This window comes from Dendrobates tinctorius, unplaced genomic scaffold (assembly GCF_039654945.1).
Source record: "Dendrobates tinctorius isolate UK_male_01 unplaced genomic scaffold, ASM3965494v1 ptg000097l, whole genome shotgun sequence".
NCBI lineage: Eukaryota > Metazoa > Chordata > Amphibia > Anura > Dendrobatidae > Dendrobates > Dendrobates tinctorius.
The window spans coordinates 11,514,210-11,531,500 of NW_027361765.1; the positions used below are offsets into that span (position 1 = coordinate 11,514,210).

Genomic DNA, 17,291 nt, shown 5'->3' on the forward strand with positions numbered 1-17,291 from the left:
GAGCCACATATTGTTCCTACATAGGGGCCACATCTCTTATAGAGCCACATATCTTATAGAGCCACATATTGTTCTTACATAGAGGCCACATCTCTTATAGAGCCACATATTGTTCTTACATAGAGGCCACATATCTTATAGAGCCACATATTGTTCTTACATAGAGGCCACATATCTTATAGAGCCACATATTGTTCCTACATAGGGGTCACATATCTTATAGAGCCACATATTGTTCTTACATAGAGGCCACATCTCTTATAGAGCCACATATTTTTCCTACATAGGGGCCACATCTCTTATAGAGCCACATATCTTATAGAGCCACATGTTGTTCTTACATAGAGGCCACATATCTTATAGAGCCACATATTGTTCTTACATAGGGGCCACATATCTTATAGAGCCACATATTGTTCTTACATAGAGGCCACATATCTTATAGAGCCACATATCTTATAGAGCCACATATTGTTCTTACATAGAGGCCACATCTCTTATAGAGCCACATATTGTTCTTACATAGGGGCCACATATCTTATAGAGCCACATATTGTTCTTACATAGAGGCCACATATCTTATAGAGCCACATATCTTATAGAGCCACATATTGTTCTTACATAGGGGCCACATATTGTTCTTACATAGAGGCCACATCTCTTATAGAGCCACATATTGTTCTTACATAGAGGCCACATATCTTATAGAGCCACATATTGTTCTTACATAGAGGCCACATATCTTATAGAGCCACATATTGTTCCTACATAGGGGTCACATATCTTATAGAGCCACATATTGTTCTTACATAGAGGCCACATCTCTTATAGAGCCACATATTTTTCCTACATAGGGGCCACATCTCTTATAGAGCCACATATCTTATAGAGCCACATGTTGTTCTTACATAGAGGCCACATATCTTATAGAGCCACATATTGTTCTTACATAGGGGCCACATATCTTATAGAGCCACATATTGTTCTTACATAGAGGCCACATATCTTATAGAGCCACATATCTTATAGAGCCACATATCTTATAGAGCCACATATTGTTCTTACATAGAGGCCACATCTCTTATAGAGCCACATATTGTTCTTACATAGGGGCCACATATCTTATAGAGCCACATATTGTTCTTACATAGAGGCCACATATCTTATAGAGCCACATATTGTTCTTACATAGGGGCCACATATTGTTCTTACATAGGGGCCACATATCTTATAGAGCCACATATTGTTCTTACATGGGGGCCACATCTCTTATAGAGCCACATATTGTTCTTACATAGGGGCCACATCTCTTATAGAGCCACATATTGTTCTTACATAGGGGCCACATCTCTTATAGAGCCACATATTGTTCTTACATGGGGGCCACATCTCTTATAGAGCCACATATTGTTCTTACATAGAGGCCACATATCTTATAGAGCCACATATTGTTCTTACATAGAGGCCACATATCTTATAGAGCCACATATTGTTCTTACATAGAGGCCACATATCTTATAGAGCCACATATTGTTCTTACATAGAGGCCACATCTCTTATAGAGCCACATATTGTTCTTACATAGAGGCCACATATCTTATAGAGCCACATATTGTTCTTACATAGGGGCCACATATCTTATAGAGCCACATATTGTTCTTACATGGGGGCCACATATCTTATAGAGCCACATATTGTTCTTACATAGAGGCCACATATCTTATAGAGCCACATATTGTTCTTACATAGGGGCCACATATCTTATAGAGCCACATATTGTTCTTACATAGAGGCCACATATCTTATAGAGCCACATATCTTATAGAGCCACATATTGTTCTTACATAGGGGCCACATATTGTTCTTACATAGGGGCCACATATTGTTCTTACATAGGGGCCACATATTGTTCTTACATGGGGGCCACATCTCTTATAGAGCCACATATTGTTCTTACATAGGGGCCACATCTCTTATAGAGCCACATATTGTTCTTACATAGGGGCCACATCTCTTATAGAGCCACATATTGTTCTTACATGGGGGCCACATCTCTTATAGAGCCACATATTGTTCTTACATAGAGGCCACATATCTTATAGAGCCACATATCTTATAGAGCCACATATCTTATAGAGCCACATATTGTTCTTACATAGGGGCCACATATCTTATAGAGCCACATATTGTTCTTACATAGGGGCCACATATCTTATAGAGCCACATATTGTTCTTACATAGAGGCCACATATCTTATAGAGCCACATATCTTATAGAGCCACATATTGTTCTTACATAGGGGCCACATATTGTTCTTACATAGGGGCCACATATCTTATAGAGCCACATATTGTTCTTACATGGGGGCCACATCTCTTATAGAGCCACATATTGTTCTTACATAGGGGCCACATCTCTTATAGAGCCACATATTGTTCTTACATAGGGGCCACATCTCTTATAGAGCCACATATTGTTCTTACATGGGGGCCACATCTCTTATAGAGCCACATATTGTTCTTACATAGAGGCCACATATCTTATAGAGCCACATATTGTTCTTACATAGAGGCCACATATCTTATAGAGCCACATATTGTTCTTACATAGAGGCCACATATCTTATAGAGCCACATATTGTTCTTACATAGAGGCCACATCTCTTATAGAGCCACATATTGTTCTTACATAGAGGCCACATATCTTATAGAGCCACATATTGTTCTTACATAGGGGCCACATATCTTATAGAGCCACATATTGTTCTTACATGGGGGCCACATATCTTATAGAGCCACATATTGTTCTTACATAGAGGCCACATATCTTATAGAGCCACATATTGTTCTTACATAGGGGCCACATATCTTATAGAGCCACATATTGTTCTTACATAGAGGCCACATATCTTATAGAGCCACATATCTTATAGAGCCACATATTGTTCTTACATAGGGGCCACATATTGTTCTTACATAGGGGCCACATATTGTTCTTACATAGGGGCCACATATTGTTCTTACATAGGGGCCACATATTGTTCTTACATAGAGGCCACATATCTTATAGAGCCACATATTGTTCTTACATAGGGGCCACATATCTTATAGAGCCACATATTGTTCTTACATAGAGGCCACATATCTTATAGAGCCACATATCTTATAGAGCCACATATTGTTCTTACATAGGGGCCACATATTGTTCTTACATAGGGGCCACATATTGTTCTTACATAGGGGCCACATATTGTTCTTACATGGGGGCCACATCTCTTATAGAGCCACATATTGTTCTTACATAGGGGCCACATCTCTTATAGAGCCACATATTGTTCTTACATAGGGGCCACATCTCTTATAGAGCCACATATTGTTCTTACATGGGGGCCACATCTCTTATAGAGCCACATATTGTTCTTACATAGAGGCCACATATCTTATAGAGCCACATATCTTATAGAGCCACATATCTTATAGAGCCACATATTGTTCTTACATAGGGGCCACATATCTTATAGAGCCACATATTGTTCTTACATAGGGGCCACATATCTTATAGAGCCACATATTGTTCTTACATAGAGGCCACATATCTTATAGAGCCACATATCTTATAGAGCCACATATTGTTCTTACATAGGGGCCACATATTGTTCTTACATAGGGGCCACATATCTTATAGAGCCACATATTGTTCTTACATGGGGGCCACATCTCTTATAGAGCCACATATTGTTCTTACATAGGGGCCACATCTCTTATAGAGCCACATATTGTTCTTACATAGGGGCCACATCTCTTATAGAGCCACATATTGTTCTTACATGGGGGCCACATCTCTTATAGAGCCACATATTGTTCTTACATAGAGGCCACATATCTTATAGAGCCACATATTGTTCTTACATAGAGGCCACATATCTTATAGAGCCACATATTGTTCTTACATAGAGGCCACATCTCTTATAGAGCCACATATTGTTCTTACATAGAGGCCACATATCTTATAGAGCCACATATTGTTCTTACATAGGGGCCACATATCTTATAGAGCCACATATTGTTCTTACATGGGGGCCACATATCTTATAGAGCCACATATTGTTCTTACATAGAGGCCACATATCTTATAGAGCCACATATTGTTCTTACATAGGGGCCACATATCTTATAGAGCCACATATTGTTCTTACATAGAGGCCACATATCTTATAGAGCCACATATCTTATAGAGCCACATATTGTTCTTACATAGGGGCCACATATTGTTCTTACATAGGGGCCACATATTGTTCTTACATAGGGGCCACATATTGTTCTTACATAGGGGCCACATATTGTTCTTACATGGGGGCCACATCTCTTATAGAGCCACATATTGTTCTTACATAGGGGCCACATCTCTTATAGAGCCACATATTGTTCTTACATAGGGGCCACATCTCTTATAGAGCCACATATTGTTCTTACATAGGGGCCACATCTCTTATAGAGCCACATATTGTTCTTACATGGGGGCCACATCTCTTATAGAGCCACATATTGTTCTTACATAGAGGCCACATATCTTATAGAGCCACATATTGTTCTTACATAGGGGCCACATATCTTATAGAGCCACATATTGTTCTTAAATGGGGGCCACATATCTTATAGAGCCACATATTGTTCTTACATAGAGGCCACATATCTTATAGAGCCACATATTGTTCTTACATAGGGGCCACATATCTTATAGAGCCACATATTGTTCTTACATAGAGGCCACATATCTTATAGAGCCACATATCTTATAGAGCCACATATTGTTCTTACATAGAGGCCACATCTCTTATAGAGCCACATATTGTTCTTACATAGGGGCCACATCTCTTATAGAGCCACATATTGTTCTTACATAGAGGCCACATATCTTATAGAGCCACATATTGTTCTTACATAGGGGCCACATGTTTTATAGAGCCACATATTGTTCTTATATGCTCTCATCTGTGTCTTGACAATGGGTGACATCTCCAGAAACATATTTGGAAGAGATGGATCCAAACGATCGTTCATGAGATGGAGCAATTTACGGTCCATAAGAGCCATGTGCCACCTCCAGGCCTCATGTACCATGGACAGTGCCTAGGCCATGCACACCAGACGCCAGCCGACATATTACATGGTGATCTGGTTGATGTAGGGGACACCGGCCACAATCGAGGTATCCCAAGACCTGCTGGCATCTGCATTCGGTCTACATGTAAATGCCCAGACAAGCCTGTACGTCATTACCGGTCAGGCTGGCACAGCGGCAGGTAGGGTTGCCACCTGGCTGGCATTTTTCTGCAGTGACGACAGAGCCGTATGCCACCATTATAAACAGGGCACAAGTCTGGCAGTGCCCTCAGTACATGTACGCCACACACCCGATATGACGAGGGCATGTGACGGCGACAATGTGACCCTCATTTAGCATCACGTGACGCCACAAGAGCTACAGAAATTCCACACAGCACCCTGATGGCACCACAAGTACCATGTGACACCCACAATGGACGTGCAGACAGCTCCCTGGCACCGTGGATGGGGCTGACACGGCAAACACAGGAGGTGTTTACACAGGATCCTGTGATGTGACATGTGCAGGATGGCTGTCCCTGCTGCAGCTCACATGTGAGCACCACACATGATGGAGGTCACAGCCCCGGCACTGCAGCTCAGCCCAAGGTGATCACACAATGCGGAGTGACTGCACTGCAGCCCCGGGACTACAAAGCCCAGCATCCCTGCCCAGCTGCGGACGCGGCTTACCGGATCATGCGTCCTCCCCATCCTCCGTGCAGCGCATCCAGCTGGTGCAGCGGGCTCCAATCCCAGGCGCGTACACAGCATCCGAGCCCGTCTCACTTCACCCTGCAGAACCCAGAGCTAGCCCCCTTGTCTTCAAGACGTGTGACATCACCGGGCTGGACTCCTCCCTCCCTCCCTCCCGGGCGCTACAACGCGGTGAAGGAGAAGAACCGGTGAATGACACCAGCGAGCTCCGGAGCATTGGCTCAGCCACCTGCCTATCACGGCGCGGTGGTAGTGAACACAAGCGCCCAGCAGGTGGCGCGGCTGAGCGAGCCAGCCAATAGGGGGCGGGGTCACATGGGAGATGGGGAACGTGTGGCGGCGACGTGTAGGCTGGGATAGAAGGCGAGTTGTGATTGGCTGTCGGTTTAAACCTCTCAGCTGGTACTGAGCGCCGCATCCTCTCAGGGGCCGGTGCGTGCCCGCCTCACAAACACTTACCGGGCAGCGGTGCAGTCGGCTCTGACTCAGGAACAGAAGAGAACGGCTTTCTGTGTTTTAACCCCTTCTGTGCCGAGAATTTTTTATTATTATTATTTGCTTGCTTTTGCTTTGTTTTTTTCCCTCCCCATCTTTCAAGAGCCATTTTTTTCCCGTCATTGTAGCCCTATGAGGGCTGCTTTTTGTGGGGGTAGGTGGCTTTGCGGGGGGAGTTATACTTTTGAATGACACCACCATATATTGTGCTGAATTGGAGTGTGAAGAAAAGTCTAATTGCTGTGAAATAGTGAAAAAAAAGCTTTATATATTTTTTTGTGGTTAAAAAAAATTCAGCTATTGTGTCCCTATTTTCTGAGACACAGAAATGTATTTTTCTGTGACAAAAGCTGTATGAGGGCTTGGTGTTTTTGGGAGGCAGCTGTAGGATATTTTTGAATCCTACAAAAAATTGCAGTACTCTGCCCCACACCACACTTAGGCCGGGATCACACGTGCGACGAATACGGCCAAGTCTCGCATGTTAATATCCGGCACTGCCGCCGGCACTCAGGAGTGGAGCATGCGGCTGCATGTATTGCTATGCGGCCGAGTGCGTGTGTGATCCCAGCCGGAGAGTGAGAGTAACCATCATTTTATTTATAAAATTGCAAAACTTTATTGATCGTTCATGTAAAAAGATATATAGAAATACAAAACATTGTTCGATGGGAAAATGTTAAAGACAAAAGCAGGCGACACCATGGAAAATAATACAAGTCACTATAACTGGGTCGCCCTCCCAGGGCTGTGGGGCACTCGGTACTGGGCCGGTCTCTCAGAGGGGATTGTCACAGCAGCGGTGACCCGGTCCGTGGCCCTGGGCGCCCATGTAAAAGGGGTTGAGTGATGGGAATAAATTTTGAGTGGATGATTCGTGACTAGTGTTGAGCGATACCGTTCGATACCCAAAAATATCGTATCGGATGGTATCGCCCGATACGAAAAAAATATCGGGTATCGCCGATTCCGATACCGGAAGTCCCATTCAAGTCAATGGGACTTCCGGTATCGGAATTAAAAAAAGGCCTTTATTTCCTTGTTGGCTAATTCTACATAATTGAAAACAAATAAGAATCATGTAGAATGTACTGTGGGAGGTGGAGGAGACATTAAAAGCATAGTGGTTTATTCAAATCACATGGCATAGCATTAATTCCAATTTTTTTTTTCAAGACGTTCGGAGTTAAAAAGATATTGACTATGTTAACTTTTTTATATTTAGTCAGATATGTATGTTTCGCAACTTCCATGCTCTTCACCTTCTTTTGTACTTCTCCCACACTTTCTCCTTCATGATCCGCAGCAGTAGCATTTTTTTCATCAACTTTTTCTTCACCTTATTCATCTTCTTCTTCTTCACCTTCTTCCCATTAACTTTTTTTTTCCATTCTTCATATTCTTCTTATTCAGCTATTATTAATTTTCATATGCTATTTCTTCATCTTCTTCCTATTCTTCTTTTTCTTCATTTTCTTATGGTGACAGGCATTCCTGTAGTACTTATCTATAAAAGTTATAAGATTACACCTTACGTTCTGCCTGTCACAAAAGATTTACAACAGGATTTGTCCGCGTTCAGTTTGGCCTGCAGCAGCAGGCATTTTCCAGGGGCACCACGAGGAGGAACGGACTCACCCCCATTTACTGCTTAGTCTTCTTCTGCTTATAATTTTGATTTCTTCTATGCTGATTTTTTGTCTTATGCTTAATGTTCTTCTGCTTTCTGTTCTTCTACTTTTGCTTCTTCTGCTTCTTGTTCTTCTGTCTTTTGTTCTGTATCTTGGTGGTTGTCTTCATGTTCCTTGTCCTCTTGGTCTTATTATTTAGGGTCATATTTCTGGTCTTCTTTGGTGTGGTCTTCAGGGTCGTCATCATCAGGGTCATCGTCATGGAGATCAATAAGGATTACCAAAGACAATTTCAAAAAGCTTGATCTTGGAAATGTAGCAGAAGGTACAAGAAGGCTGAGAAACTGGCGAGAACCAGCAGACAGTGCTGGCACCCGGATGGGTAGCAGAAGGAACAAGAGCCAATGGCACTACCGAGGACCAACTGACGGTGCTGGACCATGGTTACTAAGCAGAAGGTACCTGTGCTAAAAAGCACTACCAAGGACCAGCTGATGGTGCTGGACCTCGGATACCGAGATGGAGCCACCTAGGCCAAAGGCTGTGGCGAGAACCAGCAGACAGTGCTGGCACCTGGATGGGTAGCAGAAGGAACAAGAGCCAATGGCACTACCGAGGACCAACTGACGGTTCTGGACCACGGTTACTAAGCAGAAGGTACCTGTGCTAAAAAGCACTACCAAGGACCAGCTGACGGTGCTGGACCTCGGATACCGAGATGGAGGCACCTAGGCCAAAGGCTGTGGCGAGAACCAGCAGACAGTGCTGGCACCCGGTTGGGTAGCAGAAGGAACAAGAGCCAATGGCACTACCGAGGACCAACTGACGGTGCTGGACCACCTGACGGTGCTGGACCACGGTTACTAAGCAGAAAGTACCTGTGCTAAAAAGCACTACCAAGGACCAGCTGACGGTGCTGGACCTCGGATACCGAGATGGAGGCACCTAGGCCAAAGGCTCTGGCGAGAACCAGCAGACAGTGCTGGAACCCGGGTGGGTAGCAGAAGGTACCCATTGAAAGCAAAGTAGCCAGGCCGCAAGCCGGCCGCAGTTACCGAAAACCACAGTCCTACAGGGGGTCCATGTCCCATTTGCACTACGGATCCAGCCTTCAGTGCCAGTTCCCGCAGCCCACATAGGAGTCACCTAAACTGCAGGCACCGTAGAGTCGGCTAACCCGACCGCAAGACGACAGGACAACGGATTGGTGGCATAGAGACCTTGACACTACCCGGAAACAGCAGGCGTGCTGGAACTAGGCTGGGCAGCAGGGAGTCCCCGTGCCAAAGACACTGCCGAGAACCAGCTGACGGTGCTGGAACCCAGATGGGTAGCAAAAGCTACAAGAGCCAATGGCACTACCGAGGAACAGCTGACGGTGCTGGACCACGGTTACTAGGCAGGAGGTACCTGTGCTAGAAAGCACTACCAAGGACCAGCTGACGGTGCTGGACCTCGGATACCGAGATGGAGGCACCTAGGCCAAAGGCTGTGGTGAGAACCAGCAGACAGTACTGGCACCCGGATGGGTAGCAGAAGGAACAAGAGCCAATGGCACTACCGAGGACCAACTGACGGTGCTGGACCACGGTTACTAAGCAGAAGGTACCTGTGCTAAAAAGCACTACCAAGGACCAGCTGACGGTGCTGGACCTCGTATACCGAGATGGAGGCACCTAGGCCAAAGGCTGTGGCGAGAACCAGCAGACAGTGTTGGCACCCGGATGGGTAGCAGAAGGAACAAGAGCCAATGGCACTACCGAGGACCAACTGACGGTGCTGGACCACGGTTACTAAGCAGAAGGTACCTGTGCTAAAAAGCACTACCAAGGACCAGCTGACGGTGCTGGACCTCGGATACCGAGATGGAGGCACCTAGGCCAAAGGCTCTGGCGAGAACCAGCAGACAGTGCTGGAACCTGGGTGGGTAGCAGAAGGTACCCATTGAAAGCAAAGTAGCCAGGCCGCAAGCCGGCCGCAGTTACCGAAACACACAGTCCTACAGGGGGTCCATGTCCCATTGGCACTACGGATCCAGCCTTCAGTGCCAGTTCCCGCAGCCCACATAGGAGTCACCTAAACTGCAGGCACCGTAGAGTCGGCTAACCCGGCCGCAAGACGATAGGACAACGGATTGGTGGCATAGTGACCTTGACACTACCCGGAAACAGCAGGCGTGCTGGAACCAGGCTGGGCAACAGGGAGTCCCCGTGCCAAAGACACTGCCGAGCACCAACTGGCGTTGTTGGAGCCCAGGGACAATCATGGTGTAGGCCGAGGCCTACTTGGTGGCAGTTTTACAGTGTTTATAGGCTACAACAGACTGTCAACGTGCTCCAATTAGGCATCTGTCTCCACTCTGTTTCCAGGATTTCACGTGACTACCAACACCGCCAGTTTATGCGTACAGTAGCCGTCTGCCCAATCCACACGTGTTGCTGTGTTACTGGGATTCTGTAATGTCAGCAGATCCCCTGATGTGTGTCTGCCACTGTCTCCTGCTCTGTCCACCTTCCCACCGCTTGCAGTGGGAAGGTGGACAGCGCAGGAGACAGTGGCGGACACATATTGGGGGATCTGCTGACGTTACAGAACCCCAGTAACACAGGAACACGTGTGGAATGCGTGGACGGCAACTGTGAGCAGGAACTGGCGGTGTTGGAGGTCAGGGGAAGTACTAGAGACAGAGTGGAGACAGAGGCCAAATCAGAGAATGTTTAAATCTGAAGTAGTTACAATTTGGAGGCAGCAGCAGTTTGCCCTCCACACAGCAGCGGATCAGCTGACGTTACCGAACCCCACTTTCACATGAACGAGTGTTTTTTTCTGTGTGGACAGCACTTCCGAGCACCAACTGGCATTGTTGGAGCCCAGGGAAAATCAGGTAGTAGGCCGAGGCCTACTTGGTGGCAGTTTGCGATTGTTTCTAGACTGCTACTAACTGTCAACGTACTCCAATTAGGCCTCTGTCTTCACTCTGTTTCGAGTATTTCCGCTGGCTTCCAACCACGCCAGTTGCTGCTCTGAAATGCCGTCTGCACAACCCACACTTGTTCCTGTGTTACTGGGGTTCTGTAACAGCAGCTTCTCCCTAGAGGTGAGTCAGGCAATGTCTCCTGCTCTGTCCACATTTCCACTACAAGTAGTGGGAATGTAGACAAAGCAGGAGACATTGCCGTGCTCAACTCTGGAGATGAGCAGATGTTACAGGACCCAGGTACCACAGGATCAAGTGTGGATTGTGCAGACGGCACTTGAGAGCAGAAACAGGCGGTGTTGTAGGCCGGAGGAAATACTCAAAACAGAGTGGAGACAGAGGGCAAATCAGAGAACATATTAAATCAGAGGTAGTCAGAAGTTGTAAGCAGCAGGAGAGTTTGCCGTACACACAGCAGGGGATCAGCTGACGTTACTGATCCCCACTTACACATGAGCGAGTGTTTTGTCTGTGCGGACAGCACTTCCGAGCACCAACTGGCGTTGTCGGAGCCCAGGGAAAATGAAGTAGTAGGCCGAGGCCTACTTGGAGCCAGGTGTAAATCTGAGGTTGTTTGACTGTGGAGGGAGCAGGACACTTTGCCATACACACAGTAGGGGATCAGCTGACGTTACCGAACCCCACTTACACATGAGCGAGTGTTTTGTCTGTGCGGACAGCACTTCTGAGCACCAACTGGCGGTGTCGGAGCCCAGGGAAAATCAGGTAGTAGGCCGAGGCCTACTTGGTGGCAGTTTGCGATTGTTTCTAGACTACTACTAACTGTCAACGTACTCCAATTAGGCCTCTGTCTTCACTCTGTTTCGAGTATTTCCGCTGGCTTCCAACCACGCCAGTTGCTGCTCTGAAATGCCGTCTGCACAACCCACACTTGTTCCTGTGTTACTGGGGTTCTGTAACAGCAGCTTCTCCCTAGAGGTGAGTCAGGCAATGTCTCCTGCTCTGTCCACATTTCCACTACAAGTAGTGGGAATGTAGACAAAGCAGGAGACATTGCCGTGCTCAACTCTGGAGATGAGCAGATGTTACAGGACCCAGGTACCACAGGATCAAGTGTGGATTGTGCAGACGGCACTTGAGAGCAGAAACAGGCGGTGTTGTAGGCCGGAGGAAATACTCAAAACAGAGTGGAAACAGAGGGCAAATCAGGCAAATTCAGGTGAGATCCAGGCCTTGTTCATTTTCACAAAAGTAAGCCGGTCAACATTATCGGCGGATAGTCGCGTGCGACGGTCTGTTACCACACCACCTGCAGCACTAAAGACACGTTCCGATAATACACTGCCAGCAGGGCAAGCCAGCACCTCCAATGCATACTGGCTAAGCTCTGGCCATGTATCCAGCTTAGAGACCCAATACTTGAACGGGGAAGAGCCGTCTGGGAGAACACTAACAGGGCACGACAAGTAGTCTGTCACCATCTGACGGAAACGTTGCCTCCTGCTGACTGGAGCCGTCTGTGATGGTGTAGCCGTTTGTGGCGGTCCCACAAAACTTTTCCACATTTGGGCCATACTGGCCTTGCCTTGTCCTGCGGCACTGCCTCTGCTACCTCTTTGCGCAGAGCTTCCTCCACTGCCTCTACCCACATGGCTGCTTTGAAAAGCACTACCAGCAACACTTGTGGGGGGAATGGAGAACATGATGGCCTGCACAAGTGTTTCTTGTTACTCCCGCATTTTTCGCTCCCGGTTCAACTGTGGTATGAGGCTTTGTAAGTTGTCCCGGTAGCGAGGATTTAGGAGGGTGTACACCCAATAATCAGCCGTGTGGAGAATGTTGGCGATGCGGCGGTCATTTAACAAGCACTGCAGCATGAAATCAACCATGTGCTGCAGACTGCCAACTGGACCGGAAACGCTGTCCCCAGCTTGAGGCAGCATCTCTGCCTACTCAGCATCACCCCACCCTCGCTGTACACACTGACTACTAGAGCCTTGTGTACCTCCCTCCTCTGGAGAGATGTGTTCCTCCTCCTCCATTGACTCCTCGTCATCCTCCTCACTAAGTGTCCCCTGCCTGGGCCTTTGTGTGGAAGCACGTTGCGCAGACTTGCCAGAAGCAGATGGCATTTCTGACTGCTCATCCTCGACCTCTTCAAAAACCTCCTCACTTAGTGCTTGTAAGGTTTTTTGAAGCAGACAGATGAGGGGGACAGTCATGCTGATTAGTGCATCATCTGCACTGGCCATCCGCGTGGAGTCATCGAAGGCACGCAAAACTTGGCAGATGTCCCTCATAGTGGCCCACTCAGTTGTGGTGAAGTGTGTCCGGCGCACAGTGCGACTTGTTTGCGCCTGATGCAGCTGGTACTCCATTACTGCTGCCTGCTGCTCACACAACCGCTCCAACATATGTAACGTTGAATTCCACCTGATGGGGAGGTCACATATGATGCGATGTTCTGGCGGGCGGAATCGGCGTTGCAGAGATGCAATGCGCGATCTTGCCATGCTGGAACGCCGCAAGTGAGCACACTCTAGGCGAACCTTGTGCAGCAGTGCATCAAGATCCGGATGGTCCCTCAGAAAGCTCTGCACGACCAAATTGAGCACGTGTGCCCGACATGGTATGTGAGTGAGGTTGCCTAGGCCCAGAGCTGCCACTAGATTTCGGCCATTGTCACTCACTACCAAACCTGGCTGGAGATTCGCTGGCACAAACCACACATCGCTCTCCTGCTTGATGGCATTCCAGAGCTCCTGTGCTGTGTGGCTCCGATTCCCCAAAGAAATTAATTTAAGGACGGCCTGTTGACGTTTGGCCACACCTGTGCTCATATCTAGCCTATCAGGCTCACGCAGTGCTGATTCCGAGGAACTAGAGTATGAGGAGGACTCAATATGTACAGACTGCATTCCTGCAATCCTTGGAGTTGGCAGAATACGTACAGAGCCACTCTCCAGATCTGTACCCGGCTTCACAACATTGACCCAATGGGCAGTGAGGCAAAGGTATCGTCCCTGTCCATGGCTACTGGTCCACGCATCGGTGGTCAGGTGGACCTTGCTACTGACGGCATTTAGTAGCGCATTTTTAATTTTTCCCTCCACATGCTTTTGCAGGGCAGGGACAGCTTGCCTGCTGAAATAAAAGCGGCTTGGCACATTGTATTGTGGAACTGCCAATGACATAAAGTTCCGGAAGTGTCAGTCTCCACCAGCCTGAATGACAGCATCTCAAGGGCCAGTAGTTTGGCAATGCCAGCATTCAGATCCTGTGCTCGGGGCTGGTTTGCCGAGTATGGCCGCTTTTTCTCCCATGCCTGTGCTACCGATTGCTGGTGAGTGGCCTGGGTGCTGATGACTGCGAACGTGGTTCAGTGGGTGGAATTTCACTGGGTCTCTGGACAACAGTGGCAGTGGTTCTTCCATGGCGTTCCAGTGAGGAAGCCGAACCAGCTGTGTGTGAGCTGGAGGAAGAGGCCCCAACACGAGCTGAAGAGGTGGTAGGTGCTGCTGAAGGTTGGCCTACATCTTCAGTGTGTCTGTGTAACTCCACCTCGTGCTTGGTACGCACATGTTTCCACATATTTGTGGTATTGAGGTTGGTCACATTTTTGCCTCGTTTCACTTTCTGATGACACAGCTTGCATTTGACAAAGCAAATGTCATCTGCAACTGTGTCAAAAAAAGACCACGCACTGCAAGTCCTGGGAGCGCCCGTTTTGTGTTTTGGAAGAGGATTGCTCCTCACGGGTGCCAAAGTGGAGGCTACAGGCAACCAAGTCTGCCCCCGCCCTATCTCCCTCCTCTTTTGGCCGTTCGGGGAATCTCTTCCTCAGAGCTGCTCCCACCACCTTCCTGTGGCTGACGCCATGATGGGTCAAGGACCTCATCATCTCCACTCCCCTCTTCAAGCACCGGCTGGTCCTGGGTTGTCTCGCCAGCACCGTACGCACCAGAAATTGGCAACTGAGTCTCATCATCATCTGATGCATACTGAGGTGTGCTGACCATAGGCACTGGCCCACCCGCCTCTTCAGATTCAGAGGGACAAAGCAGTTGCGCATCACTGCATACTCCCTCTTCACGCTCTAGAATGCTGCTTGGCTGGCCACCTCTTTCCAAGCCAACAGATTCTGAGAACAGAAGTAAAGATTGTGATGGCTCCTGTCCAGGGCTCTCAGACTGTCTGGGCAATTTGGCAGGTGGTGAAGAGACAGATGGTTGCTCTTCAGTGCTCTGGCCTTGGGAGGATGCGGAAGTCATTGAAGTGGATGCGTTAGCTGCCATCCATCCGACAACGGCTTCAATTTGTTCGTCACGCAGCAGTGGGGTACGGCGAGGTCCTACAAAGCTGCGCATGAAGGACTGTTGCCTGGTAAAAGTGGGGGATGCCGGGTCACTGGTGGCCGCAGCAGATACCGAATCCCCACGTCCTCTCCCCGCTGAATCCCCCCGTCCTCTCCCTGCTGAAACTCCACGGCCACAACCACGTGCCTTACTCCCTGCCTTCTTCATCTTGGTAGACTGATAAAAATAGGCAGAAAAGTAAAAAAGGGGTGGCTTAGTGTTCTTATTCCTGAACACCTGCTAACCAGTATAAGAAACACTAATTTGGCTAAGAGTGTGTGTACTACACTTTAATATGATCTAATGTGGCCTAGACAACTGTAAAGTGGAGTGTTTGGTGAACTTTATTTCCTTTTTTTTTTTTTGGGTGGGGGGAAAGGAAAGGATGTGACCAAAGTTTGAAAGCTATAGTATCACAAACTTTTTGGAGCGATTACAATGCAGGAAGCTAACCTACAATGCAATTGATGAGGCTCCAAAAAATAGGGTGATACTAGCCTGGCTGGCCCTGAAGGGCACAAGCCAGCAAAAAGGCTCCTCTATCTAATCCTATATAGTGTTTGCAACCAACCAATGACAATGGATGCGGTTGGAAGCACACTAATATAGGAGCAAAAATCTGGCTAAATTTGCTGCAAAAAAAGGACTATATATGAGGCAGTGACGCACGCTGAGCGGACTACAGCTAGCGGTGGCTGTAGAACACACAGCAACGTGAGCTGCACTCACACACAGAGAGACCTATCAGACAGCCAAAAACAGTGCAGAGAAATGGGCTATAGCACTGAAAGGCTGCTGAAAGGCTCCGCTGTCCACTCCTTTAGTGTTTGCAACCAACGTATATGGATACGTATGGAAGCACACTATACAGGAGAAAAAAAAAACAGCAATAAAAGAAAAATGTGTATGAGGCAGAGACACACGCTGGGCGGCCTACAAGCAGACGTGCCTGCAGGACAGACTACACAGCGTAGGTCTGCACTCACACAGCCCTTGCAGACAGCTGTGAAAACAGCGCTGCTAGGGAAAAGCAAGCTACAGTGGTGGTTTATGTAGCCTGGATAAAGCACAATATTGTTTTTAGAATCGCTATTTCTAACTGTCCCTCAGTCTTCAACAGCAGCCTGTCCCTAACTGAATTCACAGCAGAGTGACCAGAAATGGCGGCTGCAGCGCTTTTTATAGTGCATCATGACATCATTTCAGCAGCCAATCACAGCCATGCCAGTAGTTAACATGCCTACATGCCTAACAGGATATGCCCACACTTCTGAGGATCCCCATTGGCTGAATCAAATCGAGCGGGCTCCTAGCATTATGGGAACTTCCGATTCCGGTAATCGATATGAAAAAAGTATCGGAACTAAGTATCGGAATTCCGATACAGCTAATATCGGCCGATACCCGATACTTGCGGTATCGGAATGCTCAACACTATTCGTGACGCCACCTGTGGTGTTCGGCGAGCGAGGTGTTAAGCCGACGCTGCAGACAGATCCTCTGGGACAGATGGTGGGGTGCAGCAATGATGGTGTAGCCCTCCACAGGCAGGGCTGTAGTCCCAGGGCAGTAAGGATAGGTGTTTAGGAAGAGGGTGCAGTGTTTGGCACAGAGATGTAGCAGTGCTGAAGAGGTTGCAGGAAGGAGGCAAGGACACAACAGGGTGTAGTTTCTTTACCTTTACTTTGTAAGTGCAGTCCAGGGTCCAGATTACAGATGGCACAGGAGCGGATTAGCCTGGAAGCAACTTAGGAATCTATCAGATGGGTGGTGTAGTCTCCTCTCTAGCGCTTACTTGAGGTACATGCAGTACTGTGTTACACTGACATTCCTCCTTCTTCCCTCTCAGATCTACCTCGTATGGCAGACAGCTGTAGCCTTCTATCTCTTCTCTTGGCTCGCCCTTGCTGTTGTGCCTCCGAGTCTTAGGTGGGAATAGAGCATTTACAGCTTCCTATTCCTCTGGTTTCTGTGGCAGGACCTTCAGTATCCATACAACCTTGGAGACCAGGCTCCAGATCATGTGCTCCAGCTGGGAACGAGCTCTCAA

The 17,291-nt window shown here is 47.8% G+C and overlaps 1 protein-coding gene across 3 annotated transcripts in view; it reads right to left on the reverse strand.

The window, feature by feature from the left end:
• The window catches only part of OTUD7A (OTU deubiquitinase 7A), a 325,610-nt gene extending 319,548 nt beyond the window's left edge, over positions 1 to 6,062 (reverse strand). For all 3 annotated transcript variants that reach the window (XM_073586902.1, XM_073586903.1, XM_073586904.1), the window contains exon 1: positions 5,799 to 6,062. The gene's annotated coding sequence lies outside the window, so the exon portion shown is untranslated. The remainder of the gene's footprint in view (positions 1 to 5,798) is intronic.
• Between the last annotated feature and the right edge of the window lie 11,229 nt (positions 6,063 to 17,291).